Raw genomic sequence first — 19,929 nt, 5'->3', positions numbered from 1 at the left:
GGCGCGGGCCAGGCGCAGACGGGCGCTGACAGGCTTGCCTCTGGCACGCCTCCGGCGCGGTCGCACAGCGACCTGCATTAAGAGGGGGTGGACGGAGGGAGGAGGAGCTGGGGGCGGGGCCGAAGTGGCGGCAAACGGGCAAGGGAGCGGCGAGTAGGGGGGGGTGAAAAAAGTAACGCTAGGTAGCTAGAGGGGCGGGGAGGTGGGAGGGCAGTGGGTGTAGGCTGGAAGAAAAGAGTCAGGGAAGCGGGCGGATGGCGCTGGATTGAGGGCGGGGGGGGCCAGAGGAGGAGGGAGACGCGCAAGGGGAGAGAGCAAGAAGTGGCACAATACACAGGACAACAAGACCACTAGGCAACAGGTACAGACACTAGGACACAGGGCACAGATGGAACAACAGTGACAACGTGACCACAACACAATACAGCACAATACAACACAGAGAATACACAACAGGGAGAGACGGCGAGGAAACAGAGACAGAAACAGACACGACAGAGCAAACCCTACTGCCCACCACTGGGCCACCAGGGATGAGGCGCAGGCGGGGGCCTGCGGGTGGAGGAGGGCCTCGAACTCAGGCAGCAGCGGCAGTCAGGGACAGGGCACCTGCAGGGTGCGCTGCGCGGCGGGGGAGCGTCCTGTCCTGACAACAAGGTCAGAGAACGCAAAAGGATCTGTAACTAAGCGAGCCTGCTCTTCCATTGAGTTCAAAAAGCCGCCAGACCATTAGTTTCAGAGGAGCCCGTAAAATGTAGGGTTCCTCAGAGCATAAATTGGAAGGGTCGCACCTTCATGCACAAAACCATTGGAATGCCGTTAAGGCATACATACCACTTAGATTGCCAATGGAAAACCATAGTGCAAAAGCCTTCGAAATGCCGATAAGGCATACAGACGACTTACTTCTTTAGTGGCGGTCGCGGTCCCGATCACCTACCCTTGGCGTGCTCTCCCGTAAAGATGTAGACCAGGAGTGCAAGGCTTGTTTTAAAATCAACGCATTCTGACCCCCTCACCGCCATCCTGTTCCTGGCGGCTCCGACCGCCAGGAACAGGATGGCGGTGAGGGGTGCCGTAAGAGGGCCCCACTTTGTATTTCAGTGTCTGCTTTGCAGACACTGAAATACGCGATGGGTGCCACTGCACCCGTCGCACATACCCACTCCGCCGGCTCCATTCGGAGCCGGCTTCCTCGTGGGGAGGGGTTTCCCGCCAGCCCAGCGGGAAAGCCAGAATGGCCTCCGCGGTCTTTCGATCGCGGAGCGGCCATTTGGCGGCTCCCTCCAGGCGGGCGGCTCCCGCCGCCCGCCGGGCTCAGAATGAGCCCCTCAGTCTCTTGATTCAATACGTTATATCTCAATTTCTATTAGTAGTGACTGTTTGTGGCATGCTACTTCCCAAGGCCCCCCCCCAACGATGAGGGATGGTAAGCATATGATTTTGCTTGTTTTTGTAACACTATGGGCTACCACCCCCTTTTTCTCACTGGTTTACCACGGGTGTTTCGATCATTAACCGTGTATGCTGATTGTATATATTGTTCATTTTATTTTCTAGGGCGACCTTTTTGTTCATTATTTTTGACAGACAGTTTACTAAAATGTAAGTGACTGTAATTTCTTTATACACAAAGAAGTTTTGTATTTTATTTATTTATTTTCCTCAACTTATTATGAGTCAGGAGAAGTTAAATTGATTGTTGTTCCTGAAGAAGCGTTATAGGATCTGTATAGACCACCATACGCGAAACATGTTTACCATGATTAGGGGATAGGTGATAATTTCCCAGTTCTCCAGGTTTAGTTAGAAAGTGGTTGAGCATGAATCCTCAAAATTCCACTTTCCTTGTGTTTTTAATCTTGGTCTTAGTCCTTTCTTTCTGACACATTAAACTGTGCTGATTTCTGTGGGGCTGAGAACCAATTTTAACTTTTCACTCTCCTGCCAGAATGAGTGCCTGACCTCTACGATCACAACGGCAGCCACTTATAAAAAGATCTCCGGCAAAGAGTCCCCGAACGGGGAGCCTGTCAGATATTGCAGCGCCAGTCTGACGAGGAGCAACCCGATGATGAAGCATGACATCCATTTGGATGTGTGAGGGCTCTTGCTCCTGAACATTAGTGTTCCCCTAGATTTATGGAACAGTGTTCCTTTAAGAATAATCATGAGTCAATTTTTCTTATGTGCATATTCTGGAAGCTGAACTATGCAGCTATGCAAAAGTTACATTATAATATATTTATATATATATATATATATATATATATATATATATATATATATATATATATATATATATATATATATATATATATATGATATTTTAGGGTTGTACCTTACCAGACTCCACTCCCCACGTGTTCCTGTAAGCCCACAGGATGGCCAAACCTTCTCCTCCCAGGATATGAGGTATAATGGAGGAGGTGGAGACCATTGTCAGTCTTCTGGACATGCAACTGGTATCTGGACACCATGGAAGGGTCCTTCCCCCTGAGGTCGTTCCATCTCTTCCTGATGTCGTCCCTTGTGCACAGAGTGAGGCCTACAGAATTCACTCTGTTGACTATCCTTTGCCATATTTGTATTTTTCTGGCAATAGTAGTGTGCTGGACTTGGGGTCCAAATAAAAGTGGCTCCACTCTTATGATTTCATCCACCTTGACTCTTAACTCATCCTCAGTGAAACAGGGTTTTTTCTGGGGTGACATGCTGGGAATTAAAAAATAAGGGGTGGTAATTGAATAGGTGACATTGAGTTAATCGGGGTGGGAAGTGCAAATGGATGTGATTGGAAATAGGAGTGTGTTAATGGTGCGGGATATGTGCTTAGGGAAAGTTGTGGGGATGCCTAATCTATGCTCTTGTAATTTTTGGATGTGCTTTGGCTTGGGTGTTTGGCATTGTAGATGCAAAGGATTATGGTTAGTGAAGGGGTGTGTTTTATGATGTGCTTTGCAGGAGTGTCAGGTGCGGCAATGTTTGTCAGCTGTATTGTTTTCAAATCCATCCAATGTGGTGTTGTGTATTATTTTGTTGAGAGCGAATCGCTGTGGTTCAGACCGCCATGGGTGTTCGCCAATGCAACATTTGACTTGTAATATGATTGGTGGTTTGCTGACTGGATATCTGTACTGGTGGATGGACTGCCTATTTCCCTCCCTCAACAGTATTGACCCTGTGGGTTTTTAGGCTAGCTTTTGGAGGTCATGCCAGTGTAACTTGTAATACGAGGGTCTGTGGGAAAGGCACTGACAGGACGTATAAGGCCAGGAGGCACTGCTACTGTCACTCCACTCAGCCAACACAGTGTCCTCTGCTCCAATGACCCTTGTCCCTGAAATCACCATTGAAGGGTATTCACCTAGAAGGATGACATCTGTACAGTTTGTGGGTAGTACAGACACCAACAGGACTGAGAAGGCCAGGAGGCACTGCTACTGTCAGTCCACACTGCCAACACAGCGCTCTGTGCTCCAATGACCCATGTCGCTGAACTCACCCTTGAAGGGTACTCACCTGGAAGGATAACATCTGTATTGTGTGTGTGCATGTAGTACAGGTACTGACAGGACTGAGAAGGCCAAGAGGCACTGGTACTGTCACTACAAACACCAGAACAGTGTTCCCTTCCCAGAAGACAACAGTATTTCAAATATCTAATTATGTGTACTCACTGGGGGAGTTGGCATCTGTCAGGTATTGTGAAGCAGTGAGAGTGACAGGACTGCAAATCATAGCAGGCAGTGCTTCACTAACTACAAACAACAAAACTGTGTCCTCCTCCAAAATACACCTGTGTACCAAATCATCACTGAAGTGTACTCACTTGGGAGGAAACCATCAGTATATACAAGTCCACTTCATATGTCAGAACAGCAACAGATACGTGCCAATGTCACAACTCTGAAATGCCCACATGAGGATGGCATGGTGAGGGTACCTGGTCAAAAACAATACAAAGTGTTTAGGCAGAAAAGTTTATACCTATGACCAAAACTTCATATCAAACATCAGTAGATCCACTTACATTGCAATGAGACTGACACAAAAAAGCAGGTAATCAAGAAAGTAAAATGTTCAAGTGTGACTTAGCAATCAGGCCTTGGCTGTACTATACAAAGCATTAGATCCCCTATATTTAGGGAACACCCCCTACTCAACACATCCTGACAACTACAGTTCCTCATACAGTCACTGTAATAAAAACAATTACATACTTAAACTAAGGTAAAGTAGTGATTGATGAGCTTTGCCCACAAGTTTTTACCTTCCTCTTTATCACTGTCATCCTTACTTGGCATTTCAGGATTCTCACCTGGTGGCACTGCTGGCTCCCCTTCATCTGTAATGTATAGGATATCCCTCCGCAGGGTAATGTTGTGGAGCATGCAGCAATCCACAATGCTTTTGCAAACTTTTTTGAGTGAGTAGAGGAGGGCTCCACCTTCCTTGTCCAGACACCTTAATCTAGCCTTCAGAAGCCCAAAAGCCTGGGCCACGACATGGCATGTTCTTCCATGGGCACCGTTAAAGCAGACTTCCCCTGGCGTAGTTGAGTTCCTCACCGGTGTCAACAACCAAGGAAGGTTTGGGTATGCAGAGTCCCCTGTAATGGAATGGGACATATGTGCAACTATGAGTCCCTCTCATTGCAATGTTTACAGTAGACATTGCACACAAACAGGACATGTGTGACTTACCAACCAGCCAGGCATTCGGTGGGTACAATCATGACATCAGCTGGGGGATTGTGCTGTTCTGCATAATAAAGGCATCATGCACTGAACCCGGATAATGGGTACAGACCTGTGAAATGTGGAGGTCCGCCAAACAAACAACTTGGACATTAATGGAACGGAAGCTCTTCCTGTTGCGATGCACTTGTTCATTGCCATGCGGTGGGACTAAGGCAACATGTGTACCATCAATGGCTCCCACCACATGTGGGATGTGTGCCAAACCATAAAACTCAGCCTTCACATGGGCGAAATCCTCAAGTTGAGGAAACCGGATGTAGCCGTCTGGGTATTTCAACACTGCTGAGAGTACATTCTTCAAAACAAGACTGACATAGGCTGGGACATGCCAGCAGATAGGGCCACTGTATTTTGGAAGGAACCTGTGGCCAAGATGTGCAACACTGCCATGACTTGTACAATGGGTGGTATGCTATTTGGATGATGAATGGCAGGCATCAGATCTGGCTCCAACTGACGACTTAGATCCTTGCTTTTTTGCTGATTTAGATGGTAGATCTGGATGATGTGGCATTCTTCCATGGTCTGAAGGTCTGGCAGTGGACGATAGACAGGAGGTTGTCTGATCCTCCCCCTCCCTGGGTACCTACGTATGACAAGAAAAGATTTTGGCCATCACTAAATGTGTCCCTTGCAACATACATGATGAATGTCAGTGACAAAGTGTGACAATACATTTTGTACATTGAGGACATGATACATAGTGCACCTCACAACTGTTAATCACACAGAAGAAACATGTTACCCCTTTGCTTTGGTACACATGTTTACATATCGTCTATCTGGTCATCAACAATGTGTGCATGAAACTTGCCACTCGACTGCGACTTCATGTCCCAAGCTTTAGAATGGCTTGTCAGGGAGGACTGTGCCCCACAGCAAATTGGCACATTTGTCTAACAATGTACAAAAATGGTGTCTGAGTAGTAGCAACCTTGCAAAAAAAGAGAGATGGGAGGTGAAATCTCCACACATCCTCCCAATGTCAAATCAGTATACATAAAAGGTGTGGAGGAAATGAGATCGCTCTATGAGTCACAACCACTTTGGTTGTGGTTTTATAAATATAGTCATGTAGTTTTATTTAGGACTGTTGTGTTGATACCTAAGCAGGGAATTCCTCCTTATGGAACAGGGGATTTCACACAATTAATAGTGTCATGTGTCATCATAGACCGCCTATCCCCACCCTAGTAGGATAGTGCCACCAAGACGGACTCGACCTCACAGTGAAATATACCCAGAGTGAGTTCTTAGATAAAGTTTTCCGTATAATAATGGGATCCAGTTGAATTAAAAATACCAAGCGGACAACCAGTGTTAATACACCTTTAAGTGGTGTCCATTGGTAAGGTTAAACAATAAATCAACGGTACATGTGGGTATAATGACTCACCCCGTCTTAAGACAAAGCCAACATGTTTCTGCCCTCACAACAACCCTGATCTGGTCTGGGGCATATTTCAGGGCCAAGAATCCCTAACCATACATCAGTGAGATAACTACTTTTCTATCCCATTGCTAGAAAGGAATACTTAATATCCAAACACTCACAGCTCATGGTTCTGTGGCACAAGTACATAACACAGAACCCCACTCCCTGAGATGGCATGAGTATGCATTCGTAAGTCCACATGTCCACACAGGGACTGGGTAGATACTTTCTGTATCCACCATGCAGTCCCTTCATTGTTACCCATCTGTAATGTTTGAGTTTGTACTCTGGCAGTAGCCTGTAGTAACTGTATACAGAGAATCATTCTTACAGAGTGTGATTCTTTCAATACATTCATGCCTAAGGAGTCTACCTTTCAGAAGCCACAGAGGTGTGATGTGTGCCATGGTTCCTCAGATCTTAGTCAGATAGCTAGAGCCGTTGACCTACCTATTCAGTGGAGGTTCTGAGCAGAGTGGTGGGTTGGTCAGCAGACTGGGAAGTGTTTGTAGTCATGTGCCTGTACTCAATGGCTAGTATGTGAGACACCTGAGCAGTTTGGACATAAGAAGAATGTTCTTAGCTTTGTTCTTAGCGCCCATCAGAAGAAAGGAATTTGGAGAGCCATCGCCAGGATGGTGTGGACCCTGGGGTCCATAGTCGGCAGAGAGCGCACTGTCGCAAGAGTTGGGTGGACCTAAGATGTTGGTCTTGGAAGATCGCAGAGGCCCAGCTGGGGCTCTCCTCCCAATGTGGGTGAGGTGCCCATCGGACAATTACCCCCCTAATGGTCCGCATTCTGGGGGTGCCCCACCCGGAGCTTGATGGGCATTTGAGGGCCACACAGCAGCCATAAGGGGGTGAGTACACAGCAAATTCCTGCCTGTCACATTGCCAGGTGATTGAGTGAGGTACTAACTGCTCCCCCAGACAATTAGGGATGAGCTATGTGCCACACAGTAGATGGGAGACTGTTTGTGTCGACATGTCATGTGTATCAAATGGGTGTGCCTTGCCTTTTGTACCTGGGACCTAGTACAAGACTGGGGGAATCATCAAAACACTTGCTCTGCATGGACCACAAATGGCTGTGTACAGTGATCATATATGTACTGTTTGTTGTTGTAGTGGGTGCAATTTCTAACCTTCAGATTACTACTCCTAACTGTTACAGGCCAAAGGTAAGTAGGCTATGGATCACTGTCCTCTGCCATGTGTCTAGGCATACGTGTATGTAGACATCTTCCACCCAGTAGCTAGTTATCCTCAGTATTTGATGGATGCTGATGCCTCACTGCAGTCTGTGATGTATAGGTGTCCATCATGCATGTGAAATAGCTTAGGTGGCTAATTGTTTGCAGATGTAGCAATCTACTTTCCCTTTGAAAGTAGGGAAAGTCCCTTGACCTGAATTAAGTCCCAGGACAGTTGCTAACATTCCTTGTGCCTACATGTCGGCATGTGTCCTTTTTGCTTTAGAAAACCTTCTCAATCTGCAATTTCATCCATGTTCCACACATGCTGATGGGATCATGTCTGTATTCCCTCACATATATGTGCATGGAAAAGTGTTTGTGGAATGGTACAGTTACAATGGTGGTAGATTTCATGTTGTGCCACAGATTGTTTATTGTCTGACAGATACCTTCATGTGTCATATTATGTCATTTGGCATGTAGAACAGCAGTAGCAATGAGGGACTAGACAGTTAAGCCCAAATTGTGGAACCACTCTGTGTTTACCTATGCCCTTGATGTAGATTCATGTGTACAAGTGCACTGCACATGTGTAATGATTGAGGATTGTGGCCTGACTGTTGGCATGCATCATGCAGTGACTTGCAGTGATGTTGACATCACATTTATTTGGGTACAGGCATTCATCCACAGACAGACACCAGGATTGGCATGTCCAAGATGTGGATAGTGATGTTGCTTCTCATTGGACAACAAGCTGAGGTCCTTCTACAAGTCACTGAACGTTCTGTGTCGCTCCAACATGCAAAGGACAGATGTTTACTACAGATACACTAAGGTAATGTCATTGTGGTGGTTGTCAGACATTAATGGTGACTATCCTAGGGCTTACTGATTCATTGTTTTGTGTATTCTGGAGACATCTCTCCCTGACAAAGTGAACCTGATGTGAAAAGTGTTCCTTTCAATGGCACGTGTGAGGCCTATCTGAGTAACATTGATACTACCCCCTTGACTCTATTAGGACAGGTGTCACTTGTTGAGGTGTACATTGTTTAAATGTTTACAGTGTGGCATGGGTATTTCTATGTCACATACTCCAGGATATTTCACTTTTGTAATCAACATGGCAGGATTTCATGGCATCATTTCTAATTGTTGGTACATTATGTATGAGTCAAATAGATGTGTGCAAGACCTTGAGTGTTAAATGTGGGAATGGACTTTACAAAGGGATACCATTATTTGCCAAAAGTTAAATTAGGTCTGCTGCATGTGGCACAGCTTTGAGAATGGAGCGGTCACCTAGTTGTTGTATGGTTATTGTGGTTGCAAGACTTCAGCCACACAATTTTAGTTGTCTGAGATCCTGATTTTCCTGTGGGCAACTTTAGTAAATCTAGATGGCACGCATGCATATGTTTTGACACATGTATGTGCCACTTAGGTTTACGTTTTTGCTGGGGCTCACTTGACATGTTGATATTGTATGTCAATCAGAGTTGTGATTTAAGTGTTATAATGGACATGCTATGACCCTATTTCTCATTTTTTGCAGCATCAGCACAGGCAAGCAAAGGAGATGAGGCTAAACCAAGTGGGGAAGCATCTGGCCATGGGACCGTGGGTCAACAGACGACCAACACAGAGGAACCCAGTGGCCGGGAGGGTGGAGGAGAGTGCCACGGGGGAGACTGGGACATTGTTATCATCATCATCAGATTTCGCCTCCATTGGAAACTCTCTAGTGGTGACGGATCCTTTGGGGAATCCCCCCGTACCATCCTTCTCCGCCACCCCATGTTCTATCACTGCCCTCCCTGTTGCGCCCCACCCAGCTCAAAAGGGCGGGTATCTCCATTGCCCCAGGAACCTCTGCCCCAGCCCCTGTAACCCCTGTTGCCCTCATTGTGCAGGTTATTGACCTCCTGAGAAGTATCTCTGTTGTTCAGACAGCCATTGTGAATGCCATCCAGGGATTGGCAAATCAGCTACAGCAGTCTAACCCATTCCTGGAAGGAATTCATGATGCAATGGCTGGCCTACAGAGATCTTTTTAGGCTCTGGGTTCCACACCAACAGCAGCCAGTCATCTCCCTCCTTCTGTCCACCCACCAACTCTTTCTTCCCAGTCCAATTCCCCCCTTTCCCGACCTACCCAAAGCACACAAACAGATCTGCAGACATCCACCACAACAGACAAACGGATCACACACAAACACCACAAGACACACCGGCACGCACACAAACAACATCCACCCACGGACACAGCAACACTCACAACTTCTCTTGACACCCCACCACCCCCAGCATCACACACAAGACATTAACCATACCTACAGACACCACCACAATAGTCACTGACATAGCCACCACACTCATCCTACCCAAAGACACCACCCCAGCAGACCCCCAGATATCCGCCACTGGCACCACACCCTGATACACCACAACTACTGACACACATACATCCACCATACCTGCAGTCATCACCCCAACAGACACCCATCCACAAACCACAGCATCCTCAGCACCTCCACCCCCTAAGCCCAAGACACATAAACTCACCCACCCAACAGATACCCACCACACACAAGCATGCCTCCCATAAGCACGCACCCACGACATCCAGACCTACACATCAGAGAACCACTGCCTCAACCTCTGAATCACAACCGCATTCTGATGACCGTCCCCGTGTGCCCAAAAACGTTTTGGGTTTGACTTTAACCTTTGCCCTGTTTCCCTCTATCTCAGACCCAGAAGGACTCCACCCAGCTCCCAGGCCATCCCTTCCACCTCCAAAGCCTACCCTGCCCCCCCCTACAAGTACCCATACCTCTACCCTGAAGAAGAAGCCCACCCCTCCTAAGACCATCCCTCCCAGGCCCAAACCCCCTTCTCCCAAATCTGATCCTCCCCACCCCTAGATAATCCCTGAGGTGCCTGCCTGCCCCCATGATAACCCTTCCTGTGGAGGTTACATTGCAGTTGGGAGTCACATTGAGGCACAACACTGTGCCATAATTGGACATTAAGATTATTCACATTATTAAACCCAGCCAGTTGTTTTTTTGGGTATATATTTGTCATTCAATTCTTTTCTACCTTGATGTTGTTCCTGAGCGACTTTGGTTGTGTGCCTCCAGTTGTGTGTGTTTGGGCCTGCTTGCTGCTCCATGTGCTGTTGTTAGCAGTGTGTGAGTTTGTATGCAGTGCTGTTGTCCCCCATGAGAAGGGTATATGTTGTGTGTAAATGCAATGCTTGTGTCATGGCAGTGTGTACTGTTTGGTATGGTATTTCTTTTAGTGTTGTCCAATGTGTGCAGGTATGGTGTTAGACTTATCGCTTATGTAAACATGTGATGTGTGTCATCTTGAGTTTTGGTTGTGCAGACATGGATTATGGTAAATTGTGATAGCTGTGTTTGCATTTGCTTGTACATATGTCCTTTTCAGTCTGTGTCCCTTGCAGCTAATTCATGTTGAGGTATGTCCCATGCATTGGGAGTTATATGTGCTTTTTTGACTTGCCCTTCCCCATTGTGCAGATGTGCATGACTATTGGTTTTAGCATTGTTTGTCCCTGAAACCCATATAGGGCCATTTCATATTCACATGTTTTTGGGGGCTGTTCAAAGTGTTATATTTCCCACTGCAGTCTCCTTCCCTGGGTGACCCAGATGGCCCCATCTCAATTGCACAGGTATAGGTGCCATGTTGTTCTTGGTCTATTTGTGTCTCTGTGTTTTGTGCATGCCATGGTGCTTCCATTGTGCTGTGATGTGTGTGTCCATTGCAGGGTTGTTTACTGGTGTTGTTTGTGTTTAATGCCACATCATTACATATGTGTGTTGTATGTGAGGACAGTCCCTGGCAAGTGTGAAATGTAAGTGTATTAGTTGTTTTTGTATTTGTGCTCTAGGTGTGTTGTTGTTGATGTGTGTGACAATGTTGTGTAGTCTTCAGTCTCCTTGTGCCTGAGCTGTATGGCTGTGTGTATTTGTGTAGTGTTGCAGTGCAGGATGAGTGTGCTGCCCAAAGGGGGTCTATGTGTCCGTGTTGATGTATGCTTGTGAGTGTGTGTTGTTTGCGACGTGTATCTGCTGCCTTTGGCATGCCCCTCCATTATGTGTTTGCTGGCACTACAAGCTGTTTTTATGGTTAGTGATGCAGGTAGGTGTGTGATTTCAATGTATTCTGTTGATCAGCAGCAGGGGCATGACATTTATGAATGGCTAGATGGCCTCATCAGACGCGTAAGGCTGTCTGAATGTGAGTGTCTCCCTTTATGCTGTCCGTTTCCGCCTTCTTATCAGTGGCGGTTCTACAACCGCGGTCACATTGGTGGTGTGCAACCTCATAATGAGTCCAGCAAAAACACTGTTTCCTGGGACCGCCAAATGTGTAATTAGGTCCAAAATCTTTATTTGAATATTTAAAAAATAATAATCATAAAAGTGCAACATTAACACAACTGTAATGCTGCAGGTCCAGTATATGATCAATAAAAAATAAAAATTCAAGAGAATTTATCAACAAAACACATTTCAGAAACATACTAAAATGTAACAAAGCTGATTTAAAAAAAAACAAGGATTTGCGATGTCTTATAGATAAACTATTCTGGTTGGAAATGCTAGAATGTCAATCCACTGTCTTTAAATAAAACAACTGGTTTGTATTTTTTTTAAAACCTTGCCGTTAAGTACATATATCAAATATACGGGCACATTTGAGAAGTCTTAGCTCCATTCTAATGCCACATTAGCATTATTTTTTTACTCTAATTTGGCCTTAGAATGTCACAAACCTGCGCCATATTTACAAAGTGGCACAATGCATGCATTGCGCCTCTTTGTACCCTTTGTGCTACATTTTGCCTGCGCCAGGCATAATGTATGCAAAGGGGGCGTTTCCCCGTTGAGGGGGCATAACAAATGGTGCGAGGAAATCTAACAGATTGCCTTGCATCATTTTTCTTGGCACTTTTAACGCCTGCTCAGAGCAGGCCTTAAAAGAGAGCATGCCATTAGATACAATGGGCTCCTATGTGCTCTGCGGGAGTAGCACCAATATTTTGGCGCTACTCCTGCAGAGTACATCAATAGCGCCAATAAAAAGGACACAATCGCCCCCTACCTTGCACCATGGTGTGCCGTATTTTAAATAAGGTGCACACATGGTGGCGGTAGGAGGCACTAAAGGGCGCAAGTAAAGTGACCCTGCAATGTGTGCAGCGCCACTTTTCTTAAATATGCCCCATAAACTGCTGAAATGGTTACAAAATCTGCTAAAGAACATAAAGAGCAAGAGTGCTTGGAGCGAGAATTTTTCACATTTGTAAAGTAAGATTGCTGCCGGGTTGTACTGACCTAAAGGGAAATATAAAAGGCCTCAAATGGAGCCTAAAGGTAATCTGGTAAGCAATAATCAGTCCTATGGAGTAATGACAAGATTCAAGTGTGGCTCTGGGCCTGGTGTAATTTGAATTATTGCAGATTCCAGCATAGATGACTTCATCAGCTGCCCCTGCCCCCTAGGGTAGATGAGCACAGGCGAAGAAGTTTCCCCTAGCCCATGAATTAGCTTTTCATGTTATGCCTTGCAGGTTATTGAATAATCCTGGCATTCCAAGTAGGATGCTTTTTTTTTTATGTGCTGTAGCCAAGGTGTCGAGAGGCCAGGGTCAACGGCTAGACAATCTTCGATAACAGAGCAGTTCGCTGAAACATAAGAATTACTCCAACCGGACTGTCATACTAAAAAAGGTGCTAATTTATCACTGTCCTCTGCATAACCCATTCCTAATTCTTCAAGCAAGAACAAATTTGAGCTGTTTGGTGGTAGCCCCAATAGCTGCCTTTAAAAACAATTTTCTTCTACCTGCAAGTTCTGACTAAATCGCTGTCACCAGATGGCCACCCAGAGGTCAGATTTGGAATACATTTGCGATTGTAGATTTCTAAAAGAGGGAGGATTGGTTTGTTACCAGTCTTCTGGGTAAAACTAAACAGGGCTTATAAATGCTGATTACATTTCAGACACCTGGCAGAAAGGCACTGTGCCCATGAGCTTGAAGAATACAAAGTAACCTCCCATATGGGAAGTGCACCACCTTGTGTACAAGTTTTCCTTTAATGGAAATAGTTCTAACTTTACTATTAGCTCTGCCACAGACCATGTAGGAAGTTTTCCTAATGTTTATTTCTAGGTCTAAATAGTCCATGAACGCCGTAAAATAGTCTATCAGAGCTTTAAGGCTGTTCAGTGTTCTGGACATTTAGAAAGAGTCATCGGCATATAGCAGGGCCGGGTCTTGGATTTTACCATAGGTATGTTCTCACAGTGTGTGATTACAAAAGCATTGACACCAATAATAGACAACAACAATAGTATTTAGGGTGAGGATGCACCCCTAGTGAATCCCCACACTAAGTGCAAAAGTATCAGACCCACCCTTTCCGGGGCGTATCTCACTGAAGCTGTGACAATACAATGTAAAATATGTAAATGTCCATTACAGCCTTGTCCATTCCCAGGTTTGATAAAATGCCCAAAGCTCTGATCGATTCACGAGATCAAAGGCATTGCTGAGATCCATAAAAGATATAACAGCTGGCCCTGCTTGGCGTCCGAATATATTCTGACTACGAGATGTAACTTGAGGCATTTTCTATTGTTCCCAGGTGTTTCTAAATCCATAGTTTACCTCAGACAGGATGCTTTTGTCCACTGCCCAACACTGGTTCCTATGTAGGATGACCGGGCCAACAACTTTAACCACTTAATCAAGCAAAGAGATGGGCCTGTGGCGCATGGCTTTTGCTTACTTCCTTTTTTAAAGACAGGCATGTGCCCTGATGACGGAATTATCGAGTTACAGGCAGAATTTATGGCTTTGATAATAACTTGTTTCCAGAAATCTGGGTTATGTGTGTAACGGTCCATAGCGTTCCTATCAGACCAGAAGCCCTCTCTTGCATTGCAGAGCTCACCTCCTGGAACTCAGACTTTGATGGATAGGGGATTTTATCATTGCCCTTGTATGTGTTTATTGTTGGGGTAGGCGCCAAGCCCTTACCAATATATAAGAAACAATTGTCTGAAAGCAAAAATATTTTGTCTAAAAAAACATACACTGCCACTGTAGCCTCTAGCATGAAGGGAACTACATTGTGTATGGCTGTGCCCCTTGTGAAAGAGCAGAAGGCAGTCACTAGGCAAATATGTTATTTTCTTTAATTTTAGTAAAACCAAAATGCCTTGGCTGATGCCGGAACTATAAATGCACAAGATGCCAGCTTTTAGAGTGAAACGGTTCATTTAGAGTTTGTTGGAGCAAGCCATTCACCATAAATCAGTGGAGCTCACGCTAAGCAGAGCTCATAAGTCCTGGGCCTCATTAGAGCTGGGAGAGCTGGTAGGTTTCCAATGGAAGAGACTCCACCTGGATCCACTGCCAGTCACTCTTCATCTGGAAGTGCTTCCACCACAGAATTGCCAGTTAGCAGTGAGATCATCTTTGCTCCAACCTAAATAGGACACCATGACTATCTGTGAATTTTCTTGCTTAGGTCCATTGTGCGAGGCAGGCGGGCTGGGCAAAAATATAATAAAATGTCACTGATATGCAGGGAGAAAACTCCCTGCAAGCCATGGACCTCTTTATTTTGTTTTGCAGAATAAAACCCTCATCCAGTTCAATCCTGCAGAACATAAATTAGAGGTGGGAGCCAACAAATTAATATTGTGAGCAGAGTCAAGGGTATGGCTTGGTCGTAAGAGCCCTTGCATGATCTGAGACTTGAAAATACCTGGCATGTAAATCAAGTAACAGGTATCATATAAAAGTATGATAAAGTATTTTCAAAATTCAAAAAAGTGCATTTCTTTAATATACAGAAGTGTTACCCCTGAATACATCAGTTAATATCTGTGCATTGTGAAGCATTTGTTAACATTTTTAGTTTTGAAACATGAACTTAGAAACATTGATACAACCCCTTGCCATGAAGACGATGCTATTGGTGAATTAAGAGGCAAATCAGTTGTCATGAGTTACCTTTATGTGGTATACATTCTTATTAAGCATGGAGCAACATTTGTCTAGTCAACGAAAACAGGATGTTTTTGTACAGCGCACATATTGTATTTTAATGTACTCGCTCACAAAGAAGATTCAGAGAATTATTTGAAGAGGATGGCACAATTAGTCAATTGGAGCACATTATTCCACTCGATATAATTAACCTAACCTGCATATCTCTTTGTGTCTACTTTTTTTAAATTAAAGGTCACTTTTTTGCCTTTAATTTGTTGTGCATCAGGCAAGAGTGTGGTGTGTGGCTGGCATGAAGAAACTACAAGAAAGCTCGACTCATTTTGGACATGAGGGTCCATGAGGATCTCGAGCTGAGCAAGAGGCCGGCATCTGTCTCGAGCTGTCAGTGGCTCCGCCCACCTCTAACCCAAAAAAAAAAAAATGAATGCACCTTAGGTTCAGAGATTTCCCTCAGTAATGTGAGGATTTCTTGATAAGGCAGATGTACTCTTTCAAGGGCACTTGGTGTACTGGTCGACCAGCCACCAAACTCAAAATGACATCATAAGCCATTGGGATACCCCTTATAACTGAGCAAATAGAAGGCAAGTGAGTTCACAGAGCACAAACCATAATGCAAGATTCCATCCTCTAAACTCTCCTGATGTCACATCATATATGCCCATACATTCGCAAACACACATATGCATGTCAGCACACGCACACACAGAAATAGAATATCTATAATAATGAGGACATTTACCATAATGAAGTGTATATTTGCTATTTACTATTCTAACTCCAGGAAAGCTTTGATAGTAGGGAAGTTTATTACGTGAACTGAGGCAAATATAACTGCACTTTTACACACACACACAATCACTCACGCTCTGCTTTCCTTACATAGATGAAGAAGACTTTGAAGCTCACTCGGTTTTAAGGATGAATTCTGCATCTTGGGCTCGGACCCTACAACCATCAGCGCAAAAGGTGCAGGGAAAGTACCTCAGGGTTTAGCGCCTGTGTCCTGGCTTGACATGTCACTACCTCTAATTTGAGGAATAGGGAATCAGCACAGACTACTGCCACCTTGTTGTGTGAAAAAGACCACTTTTTTGAAACAGGTACACATCACATCATTTACCTGGCCTCACACCTTACAAAACTAAAACATCACTATACACTTGTTTAGCTAATTCCTCCCTCTACCCCCTCCTCTACAAATGACCCTTCCCCCCAACTTAAATTGCAAAGCTGTACCCCCTGCTTTGGGTTAAGGTTCCTCCTTTGAAGCTTTCATCCTCCCATCTCTGTTAAACTGTAACTATTCTGAACCTTAAACTGTGTGCCTCACCCAGGCGTGCTCCTGCCTGCCTGTTCCCTTTCCATTTGGATCACTGCTGCAAACAGCAGTAAACTTGGCTAACCCATGCCAACTTCTCTGTGGAAACTGTCCTTGCACTTGCCTCAAACGACAACTATACAAAGTTCTCTCCCTAGGCACTTTTTCCAAGAAAAACTACCTACTCCAGCTGACTGTGATGCTAGTAATTGTGTTTGACCAATGACTTTGTTTCACCACTGCGCATATTAGTTGCTCAATGTTCATCAGTAGCACATTATGGGGGTTATTACAACTTTGGAGGAGGTGTTAATCCGTCCCAAAAGTGACGGGAAAGTGACGGATATACCACCAGCCGTATTACGAGTTCCATAGGATATAATGGACTCGTAATACGGCTGGTGGTATATCCGTCACTTTACCGTCACTTTTGGGACGGATTAACACCTCCTCCAAAGTTGTAATAACCCCCTATATGTTTTGTTCAGTTTAGCTGCCTATTGGCTTTAACATGGAGTTAGCCATTACATTTTGTATTCAGTTCAGCTGCCTATTGGCTTTGACATGATATTAGACATTACATTTTGTATTCAGTTCAGCTGCCAATTGGCTTTGACATGATATTAGACACTACATTTTGTATTCAGCTTAGCTGCCTATTGGCTTTGACATGACATTAGACATTACATTTGATATTTAGGTTAGCTGCCTATTGGAGTTAGACATTGCAGTTGAGACATTGCAGAGATGTCTGTGTTTTTTCCAAGCTGGGTTTTTCCACAAGATGAACCAAGCTGTTTTCTTCACACCAGACCTTAGCTGATAAGAGCACGTAGATTTTGTGTTTACCTCGCAATCCAGTCTGAGAGCGGAACAGCTCAGGAGAACTGGCCATTCTCCAAGGTCGTTCAGATCTCACACTGAGTTTGCTTTTAAGGATGACTCTGGGCTACAGTGAGTTGGATTCGAATCTGCTTGACTTCAGGCTGGAGCTAGACGTCAGTTGCCAGTCTCCCGTTTGGGTAGATAATCTCTTTCTCGCAGTTGACCGGAGTCATCTACTTGCAGACCCCAGAAAGATGAAGCTTTAGGCCCTACTGCCTTGCCCATACGGTGATGAATTTGACTTTTATGCTTTGCTTTGTGGTTATTATATATATTTGCTGTGTACATTGCAACTGAGAAGTACTGTGATGTATTTTGCTTTCATTGCTGCGACTAAACGTGTGCTTGAAATCTACTAATTTCATCTCTCAGGAACTTGTGGGTGGGGGAGAATTAACAACAATAAAGGTCTTCTTTGAACTCAGAAGTGCATTCCAGAGAGGTTCTGTAAGCTCCGATAGGAGATATGTAGGAAAGCAGGACACGGACTCATCCTGACTAAATAAACTCCCCAACCACCCTTAAGACTAATCCCTGGGTCGGGAGGGAGGGGGAAAAAAAGGTCCCACAGCTACCGCCAGCCACTGAATCATTTATCTTAAATGGTGGCTGGCACTGAAAATAGCTATACTATCCAGCCCAACTCTAGGCCAAAAAGCACCCAATATGCAACCCTGGGCTGTTCCATTCCCCAAACTGACTCAGGGGGAGACCTCTCAGTGGTCGTCTTTTCCCAAATCCCCCTTGGGGAGTAGGGGATCAGCACAGACCACTGACACCTTGATGTGTGAAACAGACCGCTTTAGTGAAACAGGCGCACATCACATAATTTACCTGGCCTCACGCCTTACAAAACTAAAACCTCACTTTACACTTGATTAGCTAATTCCCACTCTCCTCCGTCCCCTTCAAATGTCTCTCCCCCGCAACTTAAACTGCAAAGCTGTACCTCCTGCTTTGGGTTAAAGTTCTCCCTTTGAGGCTTTCATCCGCCCATCCTGTTTAACTGTAACTATCAAACCTGTAAATAATTAAATTTGTTACTGAACCTTAAACTGTGTGCCTTGCCCAGGAGTGCTCCTGCCTACCTGTTCCCTTTCCGTTTGGATCGCCGCTGCCAACAACAATAAACTTGGCAAACCCATGTCAACTTCTCTGCGAAAATCGCCACCCAGGGAAAGTGAAGCATTGCTTCCCTTTTTTCTGTCCCCCCCACTTTACCCAGCTGTCACCTCCCTGAAGGGCGTCAGGAGCCAGTAATTGTCTTTACCTACATGTCGTCTCCCTAGGGTATGCACAATATCTGAGCCATCACATTCTGAATGTGCAAGAGGTACAAGTCCATCCCCATAAATGACAGATGTACTCCATACCCCCTAAAAAAACTCCACTGCATCATATCACAAATCCTTATGTTCTATTCTGCCTACATTGTTCCTCTTACAGAAAGTCCTCATCTTCTTATTTATTTTCCGCCTAGTCTTCTCCATGGTTGCCGGTTTGACACCCCCCCACTCTGTGCGCAGAATATACTCAGTCCAAATTACATGTGTCCCTGACCACTGTTTTTGAATTTCTAAAATGTCGTCCTTCATTCCCCACATCAATGCTACCCATGAGGTGTATTAGCAACAGATCGGACATTGCCCCGAATCATTAGTCTGTTTCAGTAGTCTGTTTAAACACTGCAGGAGTTCCCTCCATCTCAAGCCCTCTTTCGCATGCCATCGAAAATGAAGTAATACTGAGTTAAATCCTAGGTTGGGAACGTGGTTACTCCCTTTCATTTGTCTTTCCGCCGATTTAACAAATGAATGGCCCACGATCCAAACCTATAGAGCTGGCATGTCGGGACCTGGCACAGCACCTGAAAAACACAAAATAAATGTAAGCCAATCCTCCTTACTGAGACTCCTCCTCACCCATCCATAATACTGAAAGTAGTCAATGTCCACCTCCCTAATCTCTTAATGCTCCAAGTCCCTCACCCACTTCGCGCTGCTGCTGTTGCTACCCCAATCTTAAAGGTATGCGTGCCTTAGCATGGGGCCCCAACCCTTATACTTGACAACACCTTCCTTAAAACAGCTAACAGCTGATAGACCGTTACTGTGCTACCACACAGATGCAAGAAAATGTCACCCTTCCATGCTGTCTTCCATGCCCTGAGCCAGCCTACCCACCTTACTGGGTACAATGCTAATGCCAGGTAAGAGCACAATACAACCTCCCTGCCCTTTCCCCTCTGATCTGTCTTTGACTTG

Source organism: Pleurodeles waltl, chromosome 9, assembly GCF_031143425.1.
Source record: "Pleurodeles waltl isolate 20211129_DDA chromosome 9, aPleWal1.hap1.20221129, whole genome shotgun sequence".
Lineage (NCBI taxonomy): Eukaryota > Metazoa > Chordata > Amphibia > Caudata > Salamandridae > Pleurodeles > Pleurodeles waltl.
Note: the sequence above shows the minus strand (reverse complement) of the source record.